The following is a 15,139-nucleotide window of genomic DNA, read 5'->3' as shown; positions in this document are numbered from 1 at the left end:
AACGAAAGCCTGCCTGGAGTGCGGATTCAGAGGAATTCCAGATTCCCAGTGAAGGAAAGGAACATTCTGTAGTGGAGATTCCGATAACTTAAGAAGCCTAGATGGTGTGGACAGGAAAATGAAGAGCTGAACAGATTTGTGTGGATAGCCAATTGAACAGCACGGATGGAGTTTGAACAGGCCGCAGAAAACCACTATTGTGTTACTTGGACTTTCCCAAGTGGTATAACGAAAACCGGCCTGGAGTGGAGAGTCAGAAGAATCCAGATTCGCAGTGAATGAATGGAACATTGTGTAGCGCAGATTCCAATGATTTCTGAAGGCTGGGTTATGTGGTCAGGAAAATGAAGAGCTGACCAGGGTTGAGAGGATAGCCAATTGAACAGCACGGCCGTGAGTTTTAACAGGCCGCTGAAAACCAGCTCTGGGTTCCTTGGAATTTCATCAGTGGTGTAAAGAAAACCTGCCGGGAGAGGAGATTCAGATGAATTCCAGATTCGCAGTGAATGAGTGGAACATTCTGTAGTGGAGATTCCAATGATTTCTGAAGACTGGATTCTGTGCACAGGAAAATGAAGTGCTGACCAGGGTTGAATTCATAGCCTATCGAACATCACAGTTGTGAGTGTGAAAAGGACGCTGAAAACCAACATGTTCTTACTTGGACATTTACCAGTGGTGTAACGAAAGCCTGCCTGGAGTGCAGATTCAGATGAATTCCAGATTCGCAGTGAATGAGTGGAACATTCTGTAGTGGAGATTCCACTGATTTCTGAAGACTGGATTCTGTGCACAGGAAAATGAAGTGCTGACCAGGGTTGAATTCATAGCCTATTGAACATCACAGTTGTGAGTGTGAAAAGGTCGCTGAAAACCAGCATTTTCTTACTTGGACATTTACCAGTGGTGTAACCAAAGCCTGCCTGGAGTGCAGATTCAGATGAATTTCAGATTCGGAGTGAATGAAAGGAACATTCTGTAGTGGAGATTGCAATGATTTCTGCAGTCTGGATTGTGTGAACAAGAAAATACCGAGCTGCCCAGGTTTGAGTGGATAGCATATTGAGCAGCACTGCTGCGAGTATGAACAGGCCGCAGAATACCAGAAATGGGTTCCCTGGACATTCAAGAGTGGTGTAAGGAAAACCTGCCTGGAGTGGAGAGTCATATGAATTCCAGATTGGCAGTGAATTAGTGAACACTCTGTAGTGGAGATTCCAATGATTTCTGAAAACAGGGTTAAGTGGACAGACAAATAAAGAGCGGAGCAGGGTTCCCTGGATAGCCAATTGAACTGCATGGCTTCGAGTGTGAAAAAGCCGCTGAAAACCAGCATTGGGTTACTTGCACTTTGAAGAGTGGTGTAACGAAAGCCTGCCTGGAGTGCAGATTCTGATGAATTCCAGATTCGCAGTGAATGAAAGGAACATTCTCTAGCGAAGTTTCCAATGACTTCTGAAGTCTGGATAGTGTGGACAGGAAAATGAAGAGCTGACCATTTTTGAGTTGATAGCCAATTAAACAGCACGGATGCCAGTGTGAACAGGCCGCAGAAAAACACTATTGTGTAACTTGGACTCACCCAAGTGATGTAATGAAAACCGGCCAGGGGTGGAGAGTCAGAAGAATTCCAGATTCGCAGTGAACGAATGGTACATTCTGTAGTTCAGATTCCAATGATTTCTGAAGGCTGGGTTTTGTGGACAGGAAAACGTAGAGAAGAACAGGGTTCTGTGGATATCCAAATTAACATCCCGTCTGGGAGTGTGAACATGTCGCTGAAAACCAGCATTGCGTTACTTGGACATTTACTAGTTGTGTAACGATAGACTGCCTGCAGTGCAGATTCAGTGAAAAAATGGCACATTCTGTAGTGGAGATTCCAATGATTTCTGAAGACTGGATTCTGTGCACAGGAAAATGAAGTGCTGACCAGGGTTGAATTCATAGCCTATTGAACATCACAATTGTGAGTGTGAATAGGCCGATGAAAACCAGCATTTTCTTACTTGGACATTTACCAGTGGTGTAACGAAAGCCTGCCTGGAGTGCAGATTCAGATGAATTCCAGATTCGCAGTGAATGAGTGGAACATTCTGTAGTGGAGATTCCACTGATTTCTGAAGACTGGATTCTGTGGATAGGAAAATGAAGTGCTGACCAGGGTTGAATTCATAGCCTATTGAACATCACAGTTGTGAGTGTGAAAAGGTCGCTGAAAACCAGCATTTTCTTACTTGGACATTTACCAGTGGTGTAACCAAAGCCTGCCTGGAGTGCAGATTCAGATGAATTTCAGATTCGGAGTGAATGAAAGGAACATTCTGTAGTGGAGATTGCAATGATTTCTGCAGTCTGGATTGTGTGAACAAGAAAATACCGAGCTGCCCAGGTTTGAGTGGATAGCATATTGAGCATCACTGCTGCGAGTATGAACAGGCCGCAGAATACCAGAATTGGGTTCCCTGGACATTCAAGAGTGGTGTAAGGAAAACCTGCCTGGAGTGGAGAGTCAAATGAATTCCAGATTGGCAGTGAATTAGTGAACACTCTGTCGTGGAGATTCCAATGATTTCTGAAAACAGGGTTAAGTGGACAGGAAAATAAAGAGCGGAGCAGGGTTCCCTGGATAGCCAATTGAACTGCATGGCTTCGAGTGTGAAAAAGCCGCTGAAAACCAGCATTGGGTTACTTGCACTTTGAAGAGTGGTGTAACGAAAGCCTGCCTGGAATGCAGATTCTGATGAATTCCAGATTCGCAGTGAATGAAAGGAACATTCTCTAGTGGAGTTTCCAATGACTTCTGAAGTCTGGATAGTGTGGACAGGAAAATGAAGAGCTGACCAGAGTTGAGTGGATAGCCAATTGAACAGCACGGATGGAGTTAGAACAGGCCACAGAAAACCACTATTGTGTTACTTGGACTTTCCCAAGTGGTATAACGAAAACCGGCCTGGAGTGGAGAGTCAGAAGAATCCAGATTCGCAGTGAATGAATGGAACATTGTGTAGCGCAGATTCCAATGATTTCTGAAGGCTGGGTTATGTGGTCAGGAAAATGAAGAGCTGACCAGGGTTGAGAGGATAGCCAATTGAACAGCACGGCCGTGAGTTTTAACAGGCCGCTGAAAACCAGCTCTGGGTTCCTTGGAATTTCATCAGTGGTGTAAAGAAAACCTGCAGGGAGTGGAGATTCAGATGAATTCCAGATTCGCAGTGAATGAGTGGAACATTCTGTAGTGGAGATTCCACTGATTTCTGAAGACTGGATTCTGTGCACAGGAAAATGAAGTGCTGACCAGGGTTGAATTCATAGCCTATTGAACATCACAGTTGTGAGTGTGAAAAGGCCGCTGAAAACCAACATTTTCTTACTTAGACATTTACCAGAGGTGTAACGAAAGCCTGCCTGGAGTGCAGATTCAGATGAATTCCAGATTCGCAGTGAATGAGTGGAACATTCTGTAGTGGAGATTCCACTGATTTCTGAAGACTGGATTCTGTGCAAAGGAAAATGAAGTGCTGACCAGGGTTGAATTCATAGCCTATTGAACATCACAGTTGTGAGTGTGAAAAGGCCGCTGAAAACCAGCATTTTCTTACTTGGACATTTACCAGTTGTGTAACCAAAGCCTGCCTGGAGTGCAGATTCAGATGAATTTCAGATTCGGAGTGAATGAAAGGAACATTCTGTAGTGGAGATTGCAATGATTTCTGCAGTCTGGATTGTGTGAACAAGAAAATACCGAGCTGCCCAGGTTTGAGTGGATAGCATATTGAGCAGCACTGCTGCGAGTATGAACAGGCCGCAGAATACCAGAATTGGGTTCCCTGGACTTTCAAGAGTGGTGTAAGGAAAACCTGCCTGGAGGGGAGAGTCAAATGAATTCCAGATTGGCAGTGAATTAGTGAAGACTCTGTAGTGGAGATTCCAATGATTTCTGAAGACTGGATTCTGTGCACAGGAAAATGAAGTGCTGACCAGGGTTGAATTCATAGCCTATTGAACGTCACAGTTGTGAGTGTGAAAAGGCCGCTGAAAACCAGGATTTTCTTACTTGGACATTTACCAGTGGTGTAACCAAAGCCTGCCTGGAGTGCAGATTCAGATGAATTTCAGATTCGGAGTGAATGAAAGGAACATTCTGTAGTGGAGATTGCAATGATTTCTGCAGTCTGGATTGTGTGAACAAGAAAATACCGAGCTGCGCAGGTTTGAGTGGATAGCATATTGAGCAGCACTGCTGCGAGTATGAACAGGCCGCAGAATACCAGAATTGGGTTCCCTGGTCATTCAAGAGTGGTGTAAGGAAAACCTGCCTGGAGTGGAGAGTCAAATGAATTCCAGATTGGCAGTTAATTAGTGAACACTCTGTAGTGGAGATTCCAATGATTTCTGAAAACAGGGTTAAGTGGACAGGAAAATAAAGAGCGGAGCAGGGTTCCCTGGATAGCCAATTGAACTGCATGGCTTCGAGTGTGAAAAAGCCGCTGAAAACCAGCATTGGGTTACTTGCACTTTGAAGAGTGGTGTAACGAAAGCCTGCCTGGAGTGCAGATTCTGATGAATTCCAGATTCGCAGTGAATGAAAGGAACATTCTCTAGTGGAGTTTCCAATGACTTCTGAAGTCTGGATAGTGTGGACAGGAAAATGAAGAGCTGATCATTTTTGAGTTTATAGCCAATTAAACAGCACGGATGCCAGTGTGAACAGGCCGCAGAAAAACACTATTGTGTAACTTGGACTCACCCAAGTGATGAAATGAACACCGGCCAGGGGTGGAGAGTCAGAAGAATTCCAGATTCGCAGTGAACGAATGGTACATTCTGTAGTTCAGATTCCAATGATTTCTGAAGGCTGGGTTTTGTGGACAGGAAAACGTAGAGAAGAACAGGGTTCTGTGGATATCCAAATTAACATCCCGTCTGGGAGTGTGAACATGTCGCTGAAAACCAGCATTGGGTTGGACATTTACTTGTTGTGTAACGATAGACTGCCTGCAGTGCAGATTCAGTGAAAAAATGGCACATTCTGTTGTGGAGATGACAATGATTTCTGAAGACGAGATTGTGTGAACAGGAAAATGCAGGGCTGTTCAGGTTAGAATAGAGAGCCTATTGTACTGCACGTATGCGAGTATGAAAAGGCCACTTAAAACTAGCATTGGGTTACTTGGACATTTACCAGTGGTGTAACAAAAGCCTGCCTGGAGTTACTTGGACATTTACCAGTGGTGTAACAAAAGCCTGCCTGGAGTGCGGATTCAGAAGAATTCCAGATTCCCAGTGAAGGAAAGGAACATTCTGTAGTGGAGATTCCGATAACTTAAGAAGCCTAGATGGTGTGGACAGGAAAATGAAGAGCTGACCAGAGTTGAGTGGATAGCCAATTGAACAGCACGGATGGTGTTTGAACAGGCCGCAGAAAACCACTATTGTGTTACTTGGACTTTCCCAAGTGGTATAAAGAAAACCGGCCTGGAGTGGAGAGTCAGAAGAATCCAGATTCGCAGTGAATGAATGGAACATTGTGTAGCGCAGATTCCAATGATTTCTGAAGGCTGGGTTATGTGGTCAGGAAAATGAAGAGCTGACCAGGGTAGAGAGGATAGCCAATTGAACAGCACGGCCGTGAGTTTTAACAGGCCGCTGAAAACCAGCTCTGGGTTCCTTGGAATTTCATCAGTGGTGTAAAGAAAACCTGCCGGGAGTGGAGATTCAAATGAATTCCAGATTCGCAGTGAATGAGTGGAACATTCTGTAGTGGAGATTCCAATGATTTCTGAAGACTGGATTCTGTGCACAGGAAAATGAAGTGCTGACCAGGGAAGAATTCATAGCCTATTGAACATCACAATTGTGAGTGTGAATAGGGCGCTGAAAACCAGCATTTTCTTACTTGGACATTTACCAGTGGTGTAACGAAAGCCTGCCTGGAGTGCAGATTCAGATGAATTCCAGATTCGCAGTGAATGAGTGGAACATTCTGTAGTGGAGATTCCACTGATTTCTGAAGACTGGATTCTTTGGAAAGGAAAATGAAGTGCTGACCAGGGTTGAATTCATAGCCTATTGAACATCACAGTTGTGAGTGTGAAAAGGTCGCTGAAAACCAGCATTTTCTTACTTGGACATTTACCAGTGGTGTAACCAAAGCCTGCCTGGAGTGCAGATTCAGATGAATTTCAGATTCGGAGTGAATGAAAGGAACATTCTGTAGTGGAGATTGCAATGATTTCTGCAGTCTGGATTGTGTGAACAAGAAAATACCGAGCTGCCCAGGTTTGAGTGGATAGCATATTGAGCAGCACTGCTGCGAGTATGAACAGGCCGCAGAATACCAGAATTGGGTTCCCAGGACATTCAAGTGTGGTGTAAGGAAAACCTGCCTGGAGTGGAGAGTCAAATGAATTCCAGATTGGCAGTGAATTAGTGAACACTCTGTCGTGGAGATTCCAATGATTTCTGAAAACAGGGTTAAGTGGACAGGAAAATAAAGAGCGGAGCAGGGTTCCCTGGATAGCCAATTGAACTGCATGGCTTCGAGTGTCAAAAAGCCGCTGAAAACCAGCATTGGGTTACTTGCACTTTGAAGAGTGGTGTAACGAAAGCCTGCCTGGAGTGCAGATTCTGATGAATTCCAGATTCGCAGTGAATGAAAGGAACATTCTCTAGTGGAGTTTCCAATGACTTCTGAAGTCTGGATAGTGTGGACAGGAAAATGAAGAGCTGACCATTTTTGAGTTGATAGCCAATTAAACAGCACGGATGCCAGTGTGAACAGGCCGCAGAAAAACACTATTGTGTAACTTGGACTCACCCAAGTGATGTAATGAAAACCGGCCAGGGGTGGAGAGTCAGAAGAATTCCAGATTCGCAGTGAACGAATGGTACATTCTGTAGTTCAGATTTCAATGATTTCTGAAGGCTGGGTTTTGTGGACAGGAAAACGTAGAGAAGAACAGGGTTCTGTGGATATCCAAATTAACATCCCGTCTGGGAGTGTGAACATGTCGCTGAAAACCAGCATTGGGTTACTTGGACATTTACTAGTTGTGTAACGATAGACTGCCTGCAGTGCAGATTCAGTGAAAAAATGGCACATTCTGTAGTGGAGATGACAATGATTTCTGAAGACGAGATTGTGTGAACAGGAAAATGCAGGGCTGTTCAGGTTAGAATAGAGAGCCTATTGTACTGCACGTATGCGAGTATGAAAAGGCCACTTAAAACTAGCACTGGGTTACTTGGACATTTACCTGTGGTGTAACGAAAGCCTGCCTGGAGTGCGGATTCAGAGGAATTCCAGATTCCCAGTGAAGGAAAGGAACATTCTGTAGTGGAGATTCCGATAACTTAAGAAGCCTAGATGGTGTGGACAGGAAAATGAAGAGCTGAACAGATTTGTGTGGATAGCCAATTGAACAGCACGGATGGAGTTTGAACAGGCCGCAGAAAACCACTATTGTGTTACTTGGACTTTCCCAAGTGGTATAACGAAAACCGGCCTGGAGTGGAGAGTCAGAAGAATCCAGATTCGCAGTGAATGAATGGAACATTGTGTAGCGCAGATTCCAATGATTTCTGAAGGCTGGGTTATGTGGTCAGGAAAATGAAGAGCTGACCAGGGTTGAGAGGATAGCCAATTGAACAGCACGGCCGTGAGTTTTAACAGGCCGCTGAAAACCAGCTCTGGGTTCCTTGGAATTTCATCAGTGGTGTAAAGAAAACCTGCCGGGAGAGGAGATTCAGATGAATTCCAGATTCGCAGTGAATGAGTGGAACATTCTGTAGTGGAGATTCCAATGATTTCTGAAGACTGGATTCTGTGCACAGGAAAATGAAGTGCTGACCAGGGTTGAATTCATAGCCTATCGAACATCACAGTTGTGAGTGTGAAAAGGACGCTGAAAACCAACATGTTCTTACTTGGACATTTACCAGTGGTGTAACGAAAGCCTGCCTGGAGTGCAGATTCAGATGAATTCCAGATTCGCAGTGAATGAGTGGAACATTCTGTAGTGGAGATTCCACTGATTTCTGAAGACTGGATTCTGTGCACAGGAAAATGAAGTGCTGACCAGGGTTGAATTCATAGCCTATTGAACATCACAGTTGTGAGTGTGAAAAGGTCGCTGAAAACCAGCATTTTCTTACTTGGACATTTACCAGTGGTGTAACCAAAGCCTGCCTGGAGTGCAGATTCAGATGAATTTCAGATTCGGAGTGAATGAAAGGAACATTCTGTAGTGGAGATTGCAATGATTTCTGCAGTCTGGATTGTGTGAACAAGAAAATACCGAGCTGCCCAGGTTTGAGTGGATAGCATATTGAGCAGCACTGCTGCGAGTATGAACAGGCCGCAGAATACCAGAAATGGGTTCCCTGGACATTCAAGAGTGGTGTAAGGAAAACCTGCCTGGAGTGGAGAGTCATATGAATTCCAGATTGGCAGTGAATTAGTGAACACTCTGTAGTGGAGATTCCAATGATTTCTGAAAACAGGGTTAAGTGGACAGGAAAATAAAGAGCGGAGGAGGGTTCCCTGGATAGCCAATTGAACTGCATGGCTTCGAGTGTGAAAAAGCCGCTGAAAACCAGCATTGGGTTACTTGCACTTTGAAGAGTGGTGTAACGAAAGCCTGCCTGGAGTGCAGATTCTGATGAATTCCAGATTCGCAGTGAATGAAAGGAACATTCTCTAGTGGAGTTTCCAATGACTTCTGAAGTCTGGATAGTGTGGACAGGAAAATGAAGAGCTGACCATTTTTGAGTTGATAGCCAATTGAACAGCACGGATGGAGTTTGAACAGGCCGCAGAAAACCACTATTGTGTTACTTGGACTTTCCCAAGTGGTATAACGAAAACCGGCCTGGAGTGGAGAGTCAGAAGAATCCAGATTCGCAGTGAATGAATGGAACATTGTGTAGCGCAGATTCCAATGATTTCTGAAGGCTGGGTTATGTGGTCAGGAAAATGAAGAGCTGACCAGGGTTGAGAGGATAGCCAATTGAACAGCACGGCCGTGAGTTTTAACAGGCCGCTGAAAACCAGCTCTGGGTTCCTTGGAATTTCATCAGTGGTGTAAAGAAAACCTCCCGGGAGTGCAGATTCAGATGAATTCCAGATTCGCAGTGAATGAGTGGAACATTCTGTAGTGGAGATTCCAATGATTTCTGAAGACTGGATTCTGTGCACAGGAAAATGAAGTGCTGACCAAGTTTGAATTCATAGCCTATTGAACATCACAGTTGTGAGTGTGAAAAGGCCGCTGAAAACCAGCATTTTCTTACTTGGGCATTTACCAGTGGTGTAACGAAAGCCTGCCTGGAGTGTAGATTCAGATGAATTCCAGATTCCCAGTGAATGAGTGGAACATTCTGTAGTGGAGATTCCACTGATTTCTGAAGACTGGATGCTGTGCAAAGGAAAATGAAGTGCTGACCAGGGTTGAATTCATAGCCTATTGAACATCACAGTTGTGAGTGTGAAAAGGTCGCTGAAAACCAGCATTTTCTTACTTGGACATTTACCAGTGGTGTAACCAAAGCCTGCCTGGAGTGCAGATTCAGATGAATTTCAGATTCGGAGTGAATGAAAGGAACATTCTGTAGTGGAGATTGCAATGATTACTGCAGTCTGGATTGTGTGAACAAGAAAATACCGAGCTGCCCAGGTTTGAGTGGATAGCATATTGAGCAGCACTGCTACCAGTATGAACAGGCCGCAGAATACCAGAATTGGGTTCCCTGGACATTCAAGAGTGGTGTAAGGAAAACCTGCCTGGAGTGGAGAGTCAAATGAATTCCAGATTGGCAGTGAAGTAGTGAACACTCTGTCGTGGAGATTCCAATGATTTCTGAAAACAGCGTTAAGTGGACATGAAAATAAAGAGCGGAGCAGGGTTCCCTGGATAGCCAATTGAACTGCATGGCTTCGAGTGTGAAAAAGCCGCTGAAAACCAGCATTGGGTTACTTGCACTTTGAAGAGTGGTGTAACGAAAACCTGCCTGGAGTGCAGATTCTGATGAATTCCAGATTCGCAGTGAATGAAAGGAACATTCTCTAGTGGAGTTTCCAATGACTTCTGAAGTCTGTATAGTGTGGACAGGAAAATGAAGAGCTGACCAGAGTTGAGTGGATAGCCAATTGAACAGCACGGATGGAGATTAAACAGGCCGCAGAAAACCACTATTGTGTTACTTGGACTTTCCCAAGTGGTATAACGAAAACCGGCCTGGAGTGGAGAGTCAGAAGAATCCAGATTCGCAGTGAATGAATGGAACATTGTGTAGCGCAGATTCCAATGATTTCTGAAGGCTGGGTTATGTGGTCAGGAAAATGAAGAGCTGACCAGGGTTGAGAGGATAGCCAATTGAACAGCACGGCCGTGAGTTTTAACAGGCCGCTGAAAACCAGCTCTGGGTTCCTTGGAATTTCATCAGTGGTGTAAAGAAAATCTGCCGGGAGTGGAGATTCAGATGAATTCCAGATTCGCAGTGAATGAGTGGAACATTCTGTAGTGGAGATTCCACTGATTTCTGAAGACTGGATTCTGTGCACAGGAAAATGAAGTGCTGACCAGGGTTGAATTCATAGCCTATTGAACATCACAGTTGTGAGTGTGAAAAGGCCGCTGAAAACCAACATTTTCTTACTTGGACATTTACCAGTGGTGTAACGAAAGCCTGCCTGGAGTGCAGATTCAGATGAATTCCAGATTCGCAGTGAATGAGTGGAACATTCTGTAGTGGAGATTCCACTGATTTCTGAAGACTGGATTCTGGGCAAAGGAAAATGAAGTGCTGACCAGGGTTGAATTCATAGCCTATTGAACATCACAGTTGTGAGTGTGAAAAGGCCGCTGAAAACCAGCATTTTCTTACTTGGACATTTACCAGTTGTGTAACCAAAGCCTGCCTGGAGTGCAGATTCAGATGAATTTCAGATTCGGAGTGAATGAAAGGAACATTCTGTAGTGGAGATTGCAATGATTTCTGCAGTCTGGATTGTGTGAACAAGAAAATACCGAGCTGCCCAGGTTTGAGTGGATAGCATATTGAGCAGCACTGCTGCGAGTATGAACAGGCCGCAGAATACCAGAATTGGGTTCCCTGGACATTCAAGAGTGGTGTAAGGAAAACCTGCCTGGAGTGGAGAGTCAAATGAATTCCAGATTGGCAGTGAATTAGTGAACTCTCTGTAGTGGAGATTCCAATGATTTCTGAAAACAGGGTTAAGTGGACAGGAAAATAAAGAGCGGAGCAGGGTTCCCTGGATAACCAATTGAACTGCATGGCTTCGAGTGTGAAAAAGCCGCTGAAAACCAGCATTGGGTTACTTGCACTTTGAAGAGTGGTGTAACGAAAGCCTGCCTGGAGTGCAGATTCTGATGAATTCCAGATTCGCAGTGAATGAAAGGAACATTCTCTAGTGGAGTTTCCAATGACTTCTGAAGTCTGGATAGTGTGGACAGGAAAATGAAGAGCTGACCAGAGTTGAGTGGATAGCCAATTGAACAGCACGGATGGAGTTTGAACAGGCCACAGAAAACCACTATTGTGTTACTTGGACTTTCCCAAGTGGTATAACGAAAACCGGCCTGGAGTGGAGAGTCAGAAGAATCCAGATTCGCAGTGAATGAATGGAACATTGTGTAGCGCAGATTCCAATGATTTCTGAAGGCTGGGTTATGTGGTCAGGAAAATGAAGAGCTGACCAGGGTTGAGAGGATAGCCAATTGAACAGCACGGCCGTGAGTTTTAACAGGCCGCTGAAAACCAGCTCTGGGTTCCTTGGAATTTCATCAGTGGTGTAAAGAAAACCTGCAGGGAGTGGAGATTCAGATGAATTCCAGATTCGCAGTGAATGAGTGGAACATTCTGTAGTGGAGATTCCACTGATTTCTGAAGACTGGATTCTGTGCACAGGAAAATGAAGTGCTGACCAGGGTTGAATTCATAGCCTATTGAACATCACAGTTGTGAGTGTGAAAAGGCCGCTGAAAACCAACATTTTCTTACTTAGACATTTACCAGAGGTGTAACGAAAGCCTGCCTGGAGTGCAGATTCAGATGAATTCCAGATTCGCAGTGAATGAGTGGAACATTCTGTAGTGGAGATTCCACTGATTTCTGAAGACTGGATTCTGTGCAAAGGAAAATGAAGTGCTGACCAGGGTTGAATTCATAGCCTATTGAACATCACAGTTGTGAGTGTGAAAAGGCCGCTGAAAACCAGCATTTTCTTACTTGGACATTTACCAGTTGTGTAACCAAAGCCTGCCTGGAGTGCAGATTCAGATGAATTTCAGATTCGGAGTGAATGAAAGGAACATTCTGTAGTGGAGATTGCAATGATTTCTGCAGTCTGGATTGTGTGAACAAGAAAATACCGAGCTGCCCAGGTTTGAGTGGATAGCATATTGAGCAGCACTGCTGCGAGTATGAACAGGCCGCAGAATACCAGAATTGGGTTCCCTGGACATTCAAGAGTGGTGTAAGGAAAACCTGCCTGGAGTGGAGAGTCAAATGAATTCCAGATTGGCAGTGAATTAGTGAACTCTCTGTAGTGGAGATTCCAATGATTTCTGAAAACAGGGTTAAGTGGACAGGAAAATAAAGAGCGGAGCAGGGTTCCCTGGATAGCCAATTGAACTGCATGGCTTCGAGTGTGAAAAAGCCGCTGAAAACCAGCATTGGGTTACTTGCACTTTGAAGAGTGGTGTAACGAAAGCCGGTCTGGAGTGCAGATTCTGATGAATTCCAGATTCGCAGTGAATGAAATGAACATTCTCTAGTGGAGTTTCCAATGACTTCTGAAGTCTGGATAGTGTGGACAGGAAAATGAAGAGCTGACCATTTTTGAGTTGATAGCCAATTGAACAGCACGGATGGAGTTTGAACAGGCCGCAGAAAACCACTATTGTGTTACTTGGACTTTCCCAAGTGGTATAACGAAAACCGGCCTGGAGTGGAGAGTCAGAAGAATCCAGATTCGCAGTGAATGAAAGGAACATTGTGTAGCGCAGATTCCAATGATTTCTGAAGGCTGGGTTATGTGGTCAGGAAAATGAAGAGCTGACCAGGGTTGAGAGGATAGCCAATTGAACAGCACGGTCGTGAGTTTTAACAGGCCGCTGAAAACCAGCTCTGGGTTCCTTGGAATTTCATCAGTGGTGTAAAGAAAACCTGCCGGGAGTGGAGATTCAGATGAATTCCAGATTCGCAGTGAATGAGTGGAACATTCTGTAGTGGAGATTCCACTGATTTCTGAAGACTGGATTCTGTGCACAGGAAAATGAAGTGCTGACCAGGATTGATTTCATAGCCTATTGAACATCACATTTGTGAGTGTGAAAAGGCCGTTGAAAACCAACATTTTCTTACTTGGACATTTACCAGTGGTGTAACCAAAGCCTGCCTGGAGTGCAGATTCAGATGAATTTCAGATTCGGAGTGAATGAAAGGAACATACTGTAGTGGAGATTGCAATGATTTCTGCAGTCTGGATTGTGTGAACAAGAAAATACCGATCTGCCCAGGTTTGAGTGGATAGCATATTGAGCAGCACTGCTGCGAGTATGAACAGGCCGCAGAATACCAGAATTGGGTTCCCTGGACATTCAAGAGTGGTGTAAGGAAAACCTGCCTGGAGTGGAGAGTCAAATGAATTCCAGATTGGCAGTGAATTTGTGAACTCTCTGTAGTGGATATTCCAATGATTTCTGAAAACAGGGTTAAGTGGACAGGAAAATAAAGAGCGGAGCAGGGTTCCCTGGATAACCAATTGAACTGCATGGCTTCGAGTGTGAAAAAGCCGCTGAAAACCAGCATTGGGTTACTTGCACTTTGAAGAGTGGTGTAACGAAAGCCTGCCTGGAGTGCAGATTCTGATGAATTCCAGATTCGCAGTGAATGAAAGGAACATTCTCTAGTGGAGTTTCCAATGACTTCTAAAGTCTGGATAGTGTGGACAGGAAAATGAAGAGCTGACCAGAGTTGAGTGGATAGCCAATTGAACAGCATGGATGGAGATTAAACAGGCCGCAGAAAACCACTATTGTGTTACTTGGACTTTCCCAAGTGGTATAACGAAAACCGGCCTGGAGTGGAGAGTCAGAAGAATCCAGATTCGCAGTGAATGAATGGAACATTGTGTAGCGCAGATTCCAATGATTTCTGAAGGCTGGGTTATGTGGTCAGGAAAATGAAGAGCTGACCAGGGTTGAGAGGATAGCCAATTGAACAGCACGGCCGTGAGTTTTAACAGGCCGCTGAAAACCAGCTCTGGGTTCCTTGGAATTTCATCAGTGGTGTAAAGAAAATCTGCCGGGAGTGGAGATTCAGATGAATTCCAGATTCGCAGTGAATGAGTGGAACATTCTGTAGTGGAGATTCCACTGATTTCTGAAGACTGGATTCTGTGCACAGGAAAATGAAGTGCTGACCAGGGTTGAATTCATAGCCTATTGAACATCACAGTTGTGAGTGTGAAAAGGCCGCTGAAAACCAACATTTTCTTACTTGGACATTTACCAGTGGTGTAACGAAAGCCTGCCTGGAGTGCAGATTCAGATGAATTCCAGATTCGCAGTGAATGAGTGGAACATTCTGTAGTGGAGATTCCACTGATTTCTGAAGACTGGATTCTGGGCAAAGGAAAATGAAGTGCTGACCAGGGTTGAATTCATAGCCTATTGAACATCACAGTTGTGAGTGTGAAAAGGCCGCTGAAAACCAGCATTTTCTTACTTGGACATTTACCAGTTGTGTAACCAAAGCCTGCCTGGAGTGCAGATTCAGATGAATTTCAGATTCGGAGTGAATGAAAGGAACATTCTGTAGTGGAGATTGCAATGATTTCTGCAGTCTGGATTGTGTGAACAAGAAAATACCGAGCTGCCCAGGTTTGAGTGGATAGCATATTGAGCAGCACTGCTGCGAGTATGAACAGGCCGCAGAATACCAGAATTGGGTTCCCTGGACATTCAAGAGTGGTGTAAGGAAAACCTGCCTGGAGTGGAGAGTCAAATGAATTCCAGATTGGCAGTGAATTAGTGAACTCTCTGTAGTGGAGATTCCAATGATTTCTGAAAACAGGGTTAAGTGGACAGGAAAATAAAGAGCGGAGCAGGGT

Source organism: Sorex fumeus, unplaced genomic scaffold, assembly GCF_029834395.1.
Source record: "Sorex fumeus unplaced genomic scaffold, SorFum_2.1 ptg000019l, whole genome shotgun sequence".
Classification (NCBI taxonomy): Eukaryota; Metazoa; Chordata; class Mammalia; order Eulipotyphla; family Soricidae; genus Sorex; species Sorex fumeus.
Note: the sequence above shows the minus strand (reverse complement) of the source record.